A 13,898-nucleotide genomic window follows, 5' to 3' on the forward strand; every position below is an offset into this window, starting at 1 on the left:
GGGAATCCAAATTGAAAGAAGAAGTAAAACTTTTCACTGTTTTGCAGATGACAGATGACATGATCCTCTACATAGAAAACCCTAAAGACTCCACCAGAAAATTACTAGAGCTAATCAATGAATATAGCAAAGTTGCAGGATATAAAATCAACATTCAGAAGTCCCTTGCATTCCTATACACTAATAATGAGAAAGTAGAAAAAGAAATTAAGGAAACAATTCCATTCACCATTGCAACGGAAAGAATAAAATACTTAGGAATATATCTACCTAAAGAAACTAAAGACCTATATATAGAAAACTATAAAACACTGATGAAAGAAATCAAAGAGGACACTAATAGATGGAGAAATATACCATGTTCATGGATCGGAAGAATCAATATAGTGAAAATGAGTATACCACCCAAAGCAATTTACAAACTCAATGCAATCCCTATCAAGCTACCAGCCATATTTTTCACAGAACTAGAACAAATAATTTCAAGATTTGTATGGAAATACAAAAAACCTCAAATAGCCAAAGCAATCTTGAGAAAGAAGAATGGAACTGGAGGAATCAACTTGCCTGACTTCAGGCTCTACTACAAAGCCACAGTCATCAAGACAGTATGGTACTGGCACAAAGACAGAAATATAGATCAATAGAACAAAATAGAAAGCCCAGAGATAAATCCACACACATATGGACACCTTGATCTTTGACAAAGGAGGCAAGAATATACAATGGAGTAAAGACAATCTCTTTAACAAGTGGTGCTGGGAAAACTGGTCAACCACTTGTAAAAGAATGAAACTAGATCACTTTCTAACACCGCACACAAAAATAAACTCAAAATGGATTAAAGATCGAAATGTAAGACCAGAAACTATAAAACTCCTAGAGGAGAATATAGGCAAAACACTCTCCGACATAAATCACAGCAGGATCCTCTATGATCCACCTCCCAGAATACTGGAAATAAAAGCAAAAATAAACAAATGGGATCTAATTAAAATTAAAAGCTTCTGCACAACAAAGGAAAATATAAGCAAGGTGAAAAGACAGCCTTCTGAATGGGAGAAAATAATAGCAAATGAAGCAACTGACAAACAACTAATCTCAAAAATATACAAGCAACTTATGCAGCTCAATTCCAGAAAAATAAACGACCCAATCAAAAAATGGGCCAAAGAACTAAATAGACATTTCTCCAAAGAAGACATATGGATGGCTAACAAACACATGAAAAGATGCTCAACATCACTCATTATTAGAGAAATGCAAATCAAAACCACAATGAGGTACCACTTCACACCAGTCAGAATGGCTGCGATCCAAAAATCTGCAAGCAATAAATGCTGGAGAGGGTGTGGAGAAAAGGGAACCCTCCTACACTGTTGGTGGGAATGCAAACTAGTACAGCCACTTTGGAGAACAGTGTGGAGATTCCTTAAAAAATTGCAAATAGAACTACATTATGACCCAGCAATCCCACTGCTGGGCATACACACTGAGGAAACCAGAATTGAAAGAGACACATGTACCCCAATGTTCATCACAGCACTGTTTATAATAGCCAGGACATGGAAACAACCTAGATGTCCATCAGCAGATGAATGGATAAGAAAGCTGTGGTACATATACACAATGGAGTATTACTCAGCCGGTAAAAGGAATACATTTGAATCAGTTCTGATGAGATGGATGAAACTAGAGCCGATTATACAGAGTGAAGTAAGCCAGAAAGAAAAACACCATTAGAGTATACTAACACATATATATGGAATTAAGAAAGATGGCAATGACAACCTTGTATGCAAGACAGCAAAAAAGACACAGATGTGTATAGCGGAATTTTGGACTCAGAGGGAGAGGGAGAGGGTGGGATGATTTGGGAGAATGGCATTGTAACATGTATACTATCATGTAAGAATCGAATCGCCAGTCTATGTCCGACGCAGGATACAGCATGCTTGGGACTGGTGCACGGTGATGACCCAGAGAGATGTTATGGGGAGGGAGGTGGGAGGGGGGTTCATGTTTGGGAACGCATGTACACCCGTGGTGGATTCATGTCAATGTATGGCAAAACCAATACAGTATTGTAAAGTAAAATAAAGTAAAAAAAAAAAAAAAAAGACTGAAGGAAGTTGTGTCCCTGACTGACCACAGGGAGGGGAGCCACCTGCCATCTTAGACAACATGCCTACTTCAGGAGGGTCATGAAAGAGAATGAGAACCTTCTGTTTTACTTAAACCATTGTATTTTGGGATCTTACAGTTATAGCAACTTGGCCTTTACATTAATATAGACCTTCTCTGGGCCTTATCTTATTTATTCATTTATTTTTGGTGGTGTTGGCCCTTCGGTGCTGCACGCAGGCTTTCTCTAGTTCCAGCGAGTAGGGGCTACTCTTCGTTGCAGAGCACAGGCTCTAGGGCACAGGCTCAGGAGCTGTGCTGCACAGGCTTAGCTGCTCTGCAGCATGTGGAATCTTCCCGGACCAGGGGTTGAACCCGTGTCCCTTGCATCGGAAGGCAAATTCTTATCCACTGTACCGTCAGAGGAGTCCTGGGCTTTCCTCTTGGAAATATTCTGATGAATACCTTAGGTCCCATCTACAGTCAGTAACATGGCTGATGTTTGTCTATAGTTGACCAGCTCCGTTGACTCCCGTTAGGGGTCTAGCGCTCTGATGACTGTTGCTGAGAGGCACACCCTCCAAGGTGGGGTCCAAACAGTGAATGGCTGTGTGGCTGGCAGGCTGTTCACTGCACACGGAGTGAGCAGCAAATGCAGCCTGCTTACACTTCACCTGCCAAGTCACGCACCGTGGAGCAGAGCTGCATCCAACCACAGGAGGGCAGTTTTGTTTGTTTTTCCCCTGAGAAAGCATTGCTCACCAAACTTTGCTCTTTGAGGTATGGCTCTGCCCAGATGAGATCCTTGCTTCCATCTAGAAGGAGAGCCTTTTTCTGGTTTAATACAAAGGCACCCCACTGGCCCTGAGTTTAGATTCAAGAACCAAGAGTTGTCAAGATTTCTGGTATTACAGACAAGCTCCGTGGAGTTCTGTAACTGAGTGAGGGCTCATATGCCCGCAGCAGAGAAAGTCGACCTCTGATAGCGGGTGTTTGCAGCAAAGTAAAGCTTTATTTGTGGGGCTTTCCTGGTGGCTCAGATGGTAAGAAAAAAAAAAATCTCCCTGCAATGTGGGAGACTCAGGTTTGATCCCTGGGTAGAGAAAATCCTCTGGAGAAGGGAATGGAAACCCATTCCAGTATTCTTGTCTGGGAAATCCCATGGACAGAGGAGCCTAGTGGGCTACAGTCCTTGGGGTTGCAAAGAGTCGGGCATGACTGAGAGACTTAACACGCATGCATTTGGAGGACAGCAAGCAAGGAACTGGGAGACAAACCTCAGGTCCACTTGAACTTGGTCTTCAAGTTAAAGATATTTTAAAGAGGAAGATGACAGAAAAGATTGAGCATCATCTTCTGATCTTTCTTAATCATAGTTCCAGGAATCAGGATGTCTTCAGTTTACAATTCTTTGGCCAAGTGGCCCATGGCTTAGGGATCCCTGAGTTCATTTTGCCCTGGGGAAACATCCTGAGCTTGTAGTTAATGATATCGTTAATACCAGTTTTAGCGCACTGATGATATGACAACAGCAATCTGAGTCATCTGATTGTGGTGAAGCAGTGTTCAGTCAGGCAGACTCTGGGAGATGGTGAGGGACAGAGAGACCTGGTGTGCTCCAGTTCATGGGGTTGCAAAGAGTCAGACACGACTTGGCAGTGGAACAGCAACAACAGCACAGGATTGACTTAGAGGGGATGAGGATGGGATTGGGGTCAGAGGAGACACTCAAGGGAAGAAAGTTCTGGAAAGAGGAATTAAATCATAAATGTGGTAAGGGAACTCAGTTTTAGGGGAACTTGGTTTTCTTCCCAAGAATTGAAGCCCCCACCCCAACCCCCCAGGGATTGAAGCTGGGTTGCATGCATTGCAGCTAGATTCTTTACCAACTGAGCCAGCAGGGAAGCCCCAGTCTGTGGTCGATCGAGGCAAATTTAAGATCCATGAACAAGAAGAAATAAAGCAGCACAACCCCAGGAGGGAAATTTCTTCTAAACTCCCTTCAGGCTAGACAAGGAAGACAGTGAAGAATTAACCCTCCGAGAAGAGGATTAGAGACAGCCATGTTGGTTACTGCGGATGGTGAATGCAGCTGTAATTAAAAGACGCTTGCTCCTTGGAAGGAAAGCTATGACAAACCTAGACAGCGTATTAAAAACCAGAGACATCACTCTGCTGCCACAGATCTGAACAGAGAGCTATGGGTTTCCCAGTAGTCATGTATGGATGTGAAAGCTGGACGATTAAGAAGTTTGGGCACTGAAGAACTGATGCTTTCAAACTGTGGTGCTGGAGAAGACTTCTGAGAGTCTCTTGGACTGCAAGGAGATAAATAGTCAATCCTCTTAGTTGAGGCATGAGGATCCAGTTCCCTGACCTGGGATAGAACTGGGCTCCCTGAATGGGGAGCATGGAGTCTTAGCCACTGGACCGCCAGGGAAGTCCCAGAGGTAAACATTTTTAAGCAACTTGACTACCAGACTTAGTATTAATATACCCACATCCTCATGGAGGCTCCAAAATGACCCTGTGCAATGAGTATTCTTCTCATTTCATTTTACAGATAAGGAAACAGAGGCAGAGAGGCCAAGACATTTGTCCAAGGTCACAGAGCTTTGGATTCAGACCAGTGATTTCAAATTGACTCCCCCATGCATGGACCCCCATATGATCTCTCTTTACAGCTGGAGAAACAGGCGTAACAAGGGGAAAGGGCTTGGTGAGAACCTTGGTCAGGCAGGGCTAAGTTCCTCTCTAGAAGTCAGCGAGAAGTACCTGGGCCATTCTGGGCTTGACCTGGAGGACACACATGACTTGGCAGGCAGAGTACACAGAGTGGGAGAGGCAGCAGAATAGTTCCAAAAGAATTCCTCGGGAGGTTAAGGGCCCATGCCTGCTTTGTTTACAGCTTTGTGTTTATAGCCTTGTCAAGAAGGGCATGAAAGAATTATGCACAGGAATGTCTGCAAACACAGGTCTCTTACTCAGACTTCCCACCTCCTCTTCCTCACCGCAGCCCTTTCTTTGGCTGCATTTGGCTGGGGAAACTTGCATGAGACCCTTCCTTCTCTGACCTTCTCTTCTTTTAAAAAAACTATTGATTGATTGATTTGTCTGTGCTGGGTCTTAGTTGCAGCATGCAGTTTCTTTGTTGTGGTATGGCGGTGCTTGTGGTAAAGAACCCGCCTGCCAATGCAGGAGACTTAAGAGATGCAGGTTCCATTCCTGGGTTGGGAAGATCCCCTGGAGGACAGCATGGCAGCTCATTCCAGTGTTCTTGCCTGGAGAATCCAGAGAGTGAAACCTCGTGGGCTACAGTCCCTGGGGCCGCATGGTGTCGGACACGACTGAAGCGACTTAGCACACATACATGCACGTGGGGTCTTTAGTTTTGGCATGTGAACCGTTAGTCGCAGCAGGTGGAACCTAGTTCCTTGACCAGGGGTCGAATCCTGGCCCTTGCACTGGAGGTGTGAAGTCTTAACCACTGGACCACCAGGGAAGTCCCAGTTTCTTCATTTTCAAAAATTAGTATAAGCGAGGAGCTCTAGGATAGACTTTGGAGGCAAAAACAGCTTGGGTTCAAGCCACGTCTCTGCTGGATGGCAACCTTGGACATATACTTTAGCCTCTTTGAGCCTCGATTTTCCTCTGTGAATTGGGGGTGAAATGACATAAGGCCTGGCTTGTCAAACTGTCAGGCAGTGCTGACTCACAGCAGGCTCTCTAATAAGAGCATTCTTGTCATTATGAATGTTTCGGTCAGGAATGTTAACATTGGCATCATTGCAAGGAAGGCTTATTGTTTGAGGGGGTTTTTGCCTTTTTTTTTTTTTTTTGCCACGTGGCATGTTGAATCTTAGTTTCCTAACTGAGGACTGAACCTGTGCTCCCTGACATAGAAACATGGAATTTTAACCACTGGACCGCCAGGGAAGTCCTGTTTGAGGGTTTTGGAGCTGGGTGGACCTGGGGTCAAATCCATCTCTGCTGCATTCTAACCCTGACTAGAGACCACCCCCAACCCGTCTGAGCTGTTTCCTCATCTAGAGGTCAGGGATAGCTGACTCAGAAGACTAGAGGGTTCAATCATGTAATTTCATGAATGTAAATTGCTCAGTGTAAAGCTAGTTTGGACTAAGAAAAACTCTGTCGACATTAACTATTATCCTGAGATTCTAAGATCCCTCAGCACTGCACCCACCCTTCCAGGTGCATCTATTACTGAGTCCAGGCTCACTTTTATTTGGAAAACCAGCTGAGAAGCTGGCTGACTGATGTGTCAAAATAACCATCCTATGGGATCTGGATGCCAGGTTCTTTTATAGAACAGAAGTGAAGGGAGGTGAGGAAACAAGGCAAAAAGCCCATTAACCTTGCCTGTATCTCCTAGAATGGCAAACTTGGGCAGGGGAATGTGTCAATCTCCTCTTTCCCGAAGCCATTCACAGGTAGGCAGGATCAGATGATCTCTCTGTGAGCTGGACAAAGGCATTCTAGCCCTACAGGTCAAGCAGAGGGGGCAGAGTTCCCTAAAGCAGGCCATTATGCCTGGTTATAATAACAAAAACAACATAAAGCAAGTTAAAGGAACAATTCCAACATGGAGTTAGAATTGGCTCTTCCCTGCACACATGATTCCTCTGGATGGCTTTCCTCCCAAATGAGGGTGCTTCAGCCCCCAACCTGCTTGTCTGGAATAGCAGCAAGACCAGAGCAACCCCAGCCCTTTGTGTGTCTGGGAATTTCCCATCCACCCATTGTCCCAGCCACCATCCCAGCTCCAGCCTCATCTTCCCCATGTCTTCCCTTGTTTGCAGCTTACCACCAAATCCTGTCCATTTTACCACCAAAGTATCTCCACTTAGAAGATACTCAATCTGGGGGCCATCTCATTTAACCACTTATACTTGCTTTCCTGTTTGAAGAATATGGGGCAGAAACAGAATCTATCAATATATCAGAGGATTGTCAAATGCATTAAATAGCTAAAGACTGGAAAGCTGAGTGTCTGAGACATAGTAAGAAGTCAATAAAGGAACTCACCAAAAAAAAAAAAAAAAAAAGAGTTGAAACAACTCCAGGGTGACTTGCATAAGAGGGGTTAAGTTGACAAACAACACACTGGCCCATCACACAGTTTGCAATAGTATTCTTTTCCTGACAAACTGACCCTAAAACAGGAAACAAAGCCTCCAAATCATTAAAAACAAAGGGCACCAGAGAGTCAGCCTTCATAGCTATTAATAACACTCCAGCCAGGTGCAGGTACAAACGTGGAGCTTATACTTGAAAGTACTTGCTTAAATAGGAATGCTATGTTATAGGAGATCTCACTGTGAAATGGCCAAGATGGGGCTCTTTTGACATTCTAAGATTGTTTGTTCTGTGTAAGCTCTAGAGAAAGCCTACTTGAAAAAGCTATTCCCCCACCTCCTCCGCCTCCCTCAAAATTCTGCCTCTAAGGGAACAGAAGTCCTGTAAGAGGGAAGAGTCAATGCTGACCTTCCACATGTTAGATCTGTCTCTTTGACTTAACCCTGACCCTGGTATTCTTTACCAGGGCTTCCCTGGTACTTAGCTGGTAAAGAATCCCCCTGCAATGCAGGAGACCCCAGTTCAATTCCTGGGTTGGGAAGGTCCCCTGGAGAAGGGAACAGCTATCCACTCCAGTGTTCTTGCCTGGAGAATTCCATGGACAGAGGAGTCGGGCAGGCTGCAGCCCACAGGGTCACAGGGAGTCAGATACAACTGAATGACTAACACTAGGAGATATTTGCAAGACTAACGGCCTTTTCCACTTTGTTTCCTCACCTCCCCGCCCCAGCTTCTAATTCATAAACAAACCTGGCATCCAGACAGGATGGTTATTTTGAGATTTTAGTCTGCTGTCTTCTTGGTCAGCCAGCTTTCTGAATCAAGTCCCATTCCTTGCTTCAACGCTGTGTCTTGAATTCGCTGGCCTACTGTGGCAAGCAGACTGAGCTTGGACTCCATAAGAATCCTAAGGGGAGCTTGCATTCCTCTTCAGGTGCCTTTGGGGTGTAAATGTTCTACCTGCTCTTTTCAATAATTCCAGGACTTCCCTGGTGGTCCCGTGGTTAAGACTCTGTGCTTCCAGTGCAGGGAGTCCAGGCTCCATCCTTAGTCAGAGAACTAGATCCCACATGCTCCAACTAAACTGAAGATCCTGCCTGCTGCAGCAAAGGTCCTGTGTACGGCACAGTCAAATAAATAAAGACTTTTTAAAATAAGAGAGATAATTCTTAAAATTGAAAAAAGAAGCCTTTTAAAACTCAAAAGTTTAAGTGTCTTCTCCACAAAACAGTACAAGACTTTAGCCTTCAGAGTGAGCAGACCTAACATATCTCAAATGCTATTTATAAACGAGTTAATTTTATATTGTATCTGATCCATGAGTAAGGTTTCATTTTTATTTTTATTTTTAAAATTCATGACTAAAGTTTTAAAATGAAAGTTGAGATCTGTGGTTATGTCTGTCTATATGTCTATTTGTGTACATTATAGATATAATATTTTTTTCTATCTCTGAATGGTATTATCAAAACTAATTTGCAAAAGACCTCTATTTAATTGGCATAAAAGTAAGTGCAAACATTTTAGTAAAATTCCAGAGGATCACCACAGTCTTTTGGTAAAGTATAAAATTTTGGCTGTAAAGTATTTGGTTAGTCAAAATAAGAAGACTGGACAGGAAGATGATCCTGCTGACCGAAAAAGATGCACAATGTGAGACTTGTGAGTGAAGTTTTATTTGGGGCAAAATGAGGACAGCAACCCGGGAGGAGTGCATCCCAAATAGCTCTGAGAAACTATAGTAGTTCCAAAGAGGTAGTGGGAGAAGGTCAATATATATGATTTTGGTGAAAGAGGAGGTCAGTGCAATCAAGCACTTATTTTACAAAAGGTTTTCTGCTAGTCACAAGAAGCTGATGTCATCGTGAAGAGATCTAGTGCTTTTCTAGATATGAGGAGATGCAAAGATCGGGATAATCAAATGAGCTCCTGAAAACATCAAACTATGTAAAGATTTGTTCCACCAGTTTCCCTGGAGCATAGAGTGCCTCATTCTCCACACCGAGCTCATTTCAAAGCGTGTCACAGGTCGACAGCCGCAGCAGCACAGGATTCAATCTTTGCAGAGGCAGATGGCTAATGTCCTTGGCAAGTGCCAATTTGTAGTTGATAATCCCTTGAGTGATGAATTAAACAAAGAACAAGAAGATATTACAAATAGTACTTCAAGAACTTCCTTCTCCCATTAAAGACCTTGTTCTCGCTCTCTCGCCTCGGCGCTTCCAAGAGGACCAAGAAAAGAAGGAACCACAGTCGTGCCAAAAAGGGCCACGGCCACGTGCAGCCTATTCCCTGCACCAACTGTGCCCACGCGTGCCCACGGATAAGGCCATTAAGAAGTTCGTCATTCGGCACGTCGTAGAGGCTGCAGCTGTCAGGGACATTTCTGAAGCGAGTGTTTTCAACGCCTATGTGCTTCCCAAGCTGTATGTGAAACTACATTGCTGCGTGAGTTGTGCCATTCACAGCAAGGTTGTCAGGAATCGCTCTCCGGAAGCCGGGAAGGACCGAACACCTCCAGCCCGATTTAGACCTGCGGGTGCTGCCCCACGTCCTCGACTAAAACCATGTAAGGATCCAAGTCCTTAAAGATGGAAGAAATATTGGTTTCTCTGAAAAGACAATAAAATGGAAATTATATTTTATGTAGCATGTTGAATATATGTTGCCGGATGCAGTGGGGGTTGTGTACATCTTATTTCTGTCTTTGGTCTCCCCAGTTTGCATAGCTTAGGGGTGGGGGCGAGGGATTAGGGCATCTGTATTTGATTAATTCAGCCTGGCAAATGGCTTAAGTTGGTGTCTTAAAAGTGGGGAGGAAGCCAGCAGAGTGAGGAGTGCATCAGGAAGTCACTAGGGTGTGCATTCCTCTTGTGGCAACATGAAGACTTTAATGAAAGTCCACAACTTGAACAGCATGAGGGGATCTGTATTCAGGTCCTTAACCTCAGGTCAAGTTTACCTGCCTACCTTGGTCTGCTGCTAAGCTAATCACCCAGCCTTCATCTTTCTGTGGTGCATTGCTCTATGGGATGACAATGCCCTGAATGCTAAGCATTCGTAGACATTTGTGGAAGTCCCATAAGAGGGGAGTTTGTGCAAAAAGTCTGGGAAAAGGCTGTAGTCTGTGTGACAATGGCTCATTTGTTCCAGAATTCAGAAATTAGAGGATTCCCAGCTAGCAATACACAGCTGACCCTTTAACAACATGGGTTTAACTGCAGGGGGCGGGGGTTGCCTTGTTTTCAGTAAATACATACTACACGATCCACAGTTGGTTGAATCCTCAAGTGTGAAAGTACAGACAGATACAAAAGGCTAACTCTAAAATTAATTATATAAGGATTTTGGAAGAGATGATGCCCCTAACCAATGCTTTGTTCAAGGGTCAAATGTACATGTATATTTGAAAAATTAATATGTAAATGGTTTGCTAAGGACTTCACTGGTTAGGTTATGTGATTTTTTTCCCTTAAGCTGAACTAGTCGCTTGGAAATTTTGATTAAAGTACACATTGTTCTGGGGGAAAAAAAAAAAAAGACCTTGTTCTCAAATCTAGGATATCATTAGTAACTGAATATTTGTGTGTGTGTGAGCGTGTGTGAGCGCATGCATGTGCACGTGTGTGACCGTGTGCGCCCGTGTGTTTAGTTGCTCAGTCATGTCTGACTATGACCCCATGGACTGTAGCCTGTCAGACTCCTCTGTCCATGGAATCTTCCAGGTTGGCATTTTCTACTCCAGGGGATCTTCCCGGTTCAGGGATAGAGCCGGAGTCTCCTACATCTCCTACATCGGCATGTGGATTCTTCACCACTTGAGCCACCTGGGAAGAGTGGCTCAACATAAGAGTAAGAATCTTAATTTATTTTTGTCACATGGTAAACATTTTCCCCCAAAGTTAAAGATGAGTGGTTACAAAATAATATTCACTTCATAATCTACAACCCCTCCAACAGCCTCTCCCACAAATACCATTCAGTTAAAACAACATGTTCAAAGTAAACCTTATAAAAATATGAATTTTTATAACTTGGGTTCTTCATGGAAGACTTCTTTTTCACATAATAATTTTATTTTATTTTTATTTATTTTTTTTCACATAATAATTTTAAAAACTGTACATTTCCGATTCATACCACTGGGCCACCAGGGAAGTCCCCCAAAATGAAAATTCTTACTGAAAAATAGATATTTTTGTTTTCTAAAGATTACTAGTAGTCAAAAGTAACTGAATAGCTTCTTGGAGCAATCATTTCAACCAAGTGACTTTCATTAATTAATTACATTTTGGTTGCTCTCTTGGTCTTCATCGCTGCAAGTGGGCTTTCTCTAGTTGCGATGAGCAGAGGCTACTCTTCCTTGAGGTGCATGGGCTTCTCATTGCAGTGACTTCTCTGGTTTAGGAGCACAGGCTCCAGAGCATGGGCTCAGCAGTTGTGACCCAGGGGCTTAGTTGCTCAGTGGCATATGGAATCTTCCCCAATTATGAAGTGAATATTATTTTGTAACCACTCATCTTCCATGGGCATATGGAACCCTTGGCAGGTGGATTCTTAGCCACTGTACCACCAGGGACGCCCCCAACCTGTTTTATTTTCTTCTTCAGTCTTTAAGGATGTTATCATTTGTGTTTCAGCAGATACCAAGGTAATTCATGTTTGTGTCAAACTACATTGGAGTCAATGAAACAAGTGAAATCATTCTGACTTTCTTAATTCCATAGGGGATGAATCTCTAATCACCTTACGCTGGGTGGGGAGAGAGGGGAGGGAGCGGGTGGGGAGGAGGGGAGGAGGGGGGCGGGTAGGGGGGCGGCATCTGCTTTCTGCTTCATTAATACCTAGATTTACTCCAAGTTCATCTTATCTCTGTTACAAAATTCGTCAATAACAAAAATAACTTCTTGTGATATTTTCCTAAGTAATTAAATAAATGTAAATTAGATAAGAGTTTTTAGAGGAAATCTTTAAAAGTAATAATTATGTTTTATGGTATGTGGTGACTTGAAACTTTAGGATCTTGCTAAATTAAATCAAATGAAAATTTACTGAATATCTAGATTATTCCCAAATAAAATAAGATACTAAAACACTGATTACTGAACACAGGATTCTTTTTACAGAGAAAATGAAGATATTTAGGACTACTGGTAAACATACTTGGTGCCACACTGAGAAAGTTTCTATAAGAAAGCACATGTTTTAGGAAGCTATAAATGGTATTTATGAGTTCGCCAATTTACAGAATGCTAATGTAAAATTTGCTTACTTCTTAATGTAAAGTTGCTTACGTCTTAATTTGCACTAGAATTTAAGTGTCTTAAAGGTCAAGGTTTCTAATTAACATATGCAGTTAAAATTACTACAAAGTTAATAAAGAAAACATCTTTATGTGTAAGACCAAAAAAAGGTACAAAGAATGGAAATGGTATTTGTTAGGGAAAGAAAGTAATTTTGTCCTAAAGCTGGTTATTTCTAAATGAGAAAGAAAATGAAGGATAAACTAAAATGGACATAGAAAGATGTAAAAGGTTTGTTTTTGTGAGAAAAAAGGAATCTTTAGAAAGAAATTTTAAGTGTAGCCAGGACTGGCTAAGGTGAAAACGAATTTAAGTTAATGAGTAAGCTATGTGCTGTGATTCACAGGGTCGCAAAGAGTTGGACACCACTGAGCGACTGAACTGAACTGAATGCAAAATTAAACTTAGTCTTTTCGCTCTGTTAAGAGGACAAAGTTTTCTTGAATATTGATCTGCTTTTGAGAACAGATTGTGAAGTTGTTGCTTTTTTAACCTTTAAAGTAATCTGTTGTAACTTCCTGTATTTGCTTTTGAAATATTTTATTGTCCTGTTTGCCAAAGAATTGATGCTTTTGAGCTGTGGTGTTGGAGAAGACTTTTGAGAGTCCCTTGGACTGCAAGGAGATCAAACTAGTCAATCCTAAAGGAGATTAGTCGTGAATATTCATTGGAGGGACTGATACTAAAACTGAAGCTAGCTCCAATACTTTGACCACCTGATGTGAAGAGCCGACTCATTGGAAAAGACCCTGATGCTGGGAAAGATTGAAGGCGGGGGAGAAGGGGGCAACAGAGGATGAGATGGTTGGATTTCATCACTGACTCAACGGTGAGTTCAGGCAAACTCTGGGAGATACCGAAGGAAAGAGAAACCTGGTGTGCTGCAGCCCATGGGGTTGCACAGAGTCATACGTGACTGAGTGACTGAACTGAACTGAACTGATTGTCACATTGGTTAAGCAAATAAGCATTGTTTCACAGTGACCTATGATTCAACTTGACCAAGTGTTTTAAAACCTTTTGATATATCCATCAAACTTTCTCAAATGAGAGATGTTGTGGGGAGGGAGGTGGGAGGGGGGTTCATGTTTGGGAACGCATGTAAGAATTAAAGATTTTAAAATTAAAAAAAAAATAAAAAAAAATAAAAAAAAATAAAATTCTAAATGAAATCCCTTTATTATCTAAGTAACCTTGAGATTTTCAGAGGCCCCTGAAACATCTCAGAGAGATATTAAATTAATTGACTTATTTGGTACATGAAATTACATGGGAACGGTTGTCAAATAAGTGATAACCTTCTTAGGTCATATTGCATGGGTAAATGTTAATAATGTGTGTTCTAAAATTATATGGAATTCCTAAAATCTGTTA

The 13,898-nt window shown here is 42.3% G+C and overlaps 1 pseudogene; it reads left to right on the top strand.

Moving 5' to 3' along the window:
* LOC102190542 lies at positions 8,866 to 9,810 on the top strand (annotated as a pseudogene).

This window comes from Capra hircus, chromosome 18, assembly GCF_001704415.2.
Source record: "Capra hircus breed San Clemente chromosome 18, ASM170441v1, whole genome shotgun sequence".
In the NCBI taxonomy this organism is placed as follows: Eukaryota; Metazoa; Chordata; class Mammalia; order Artiodactyla; family Bovidae; genus Capra; species Capra hircus.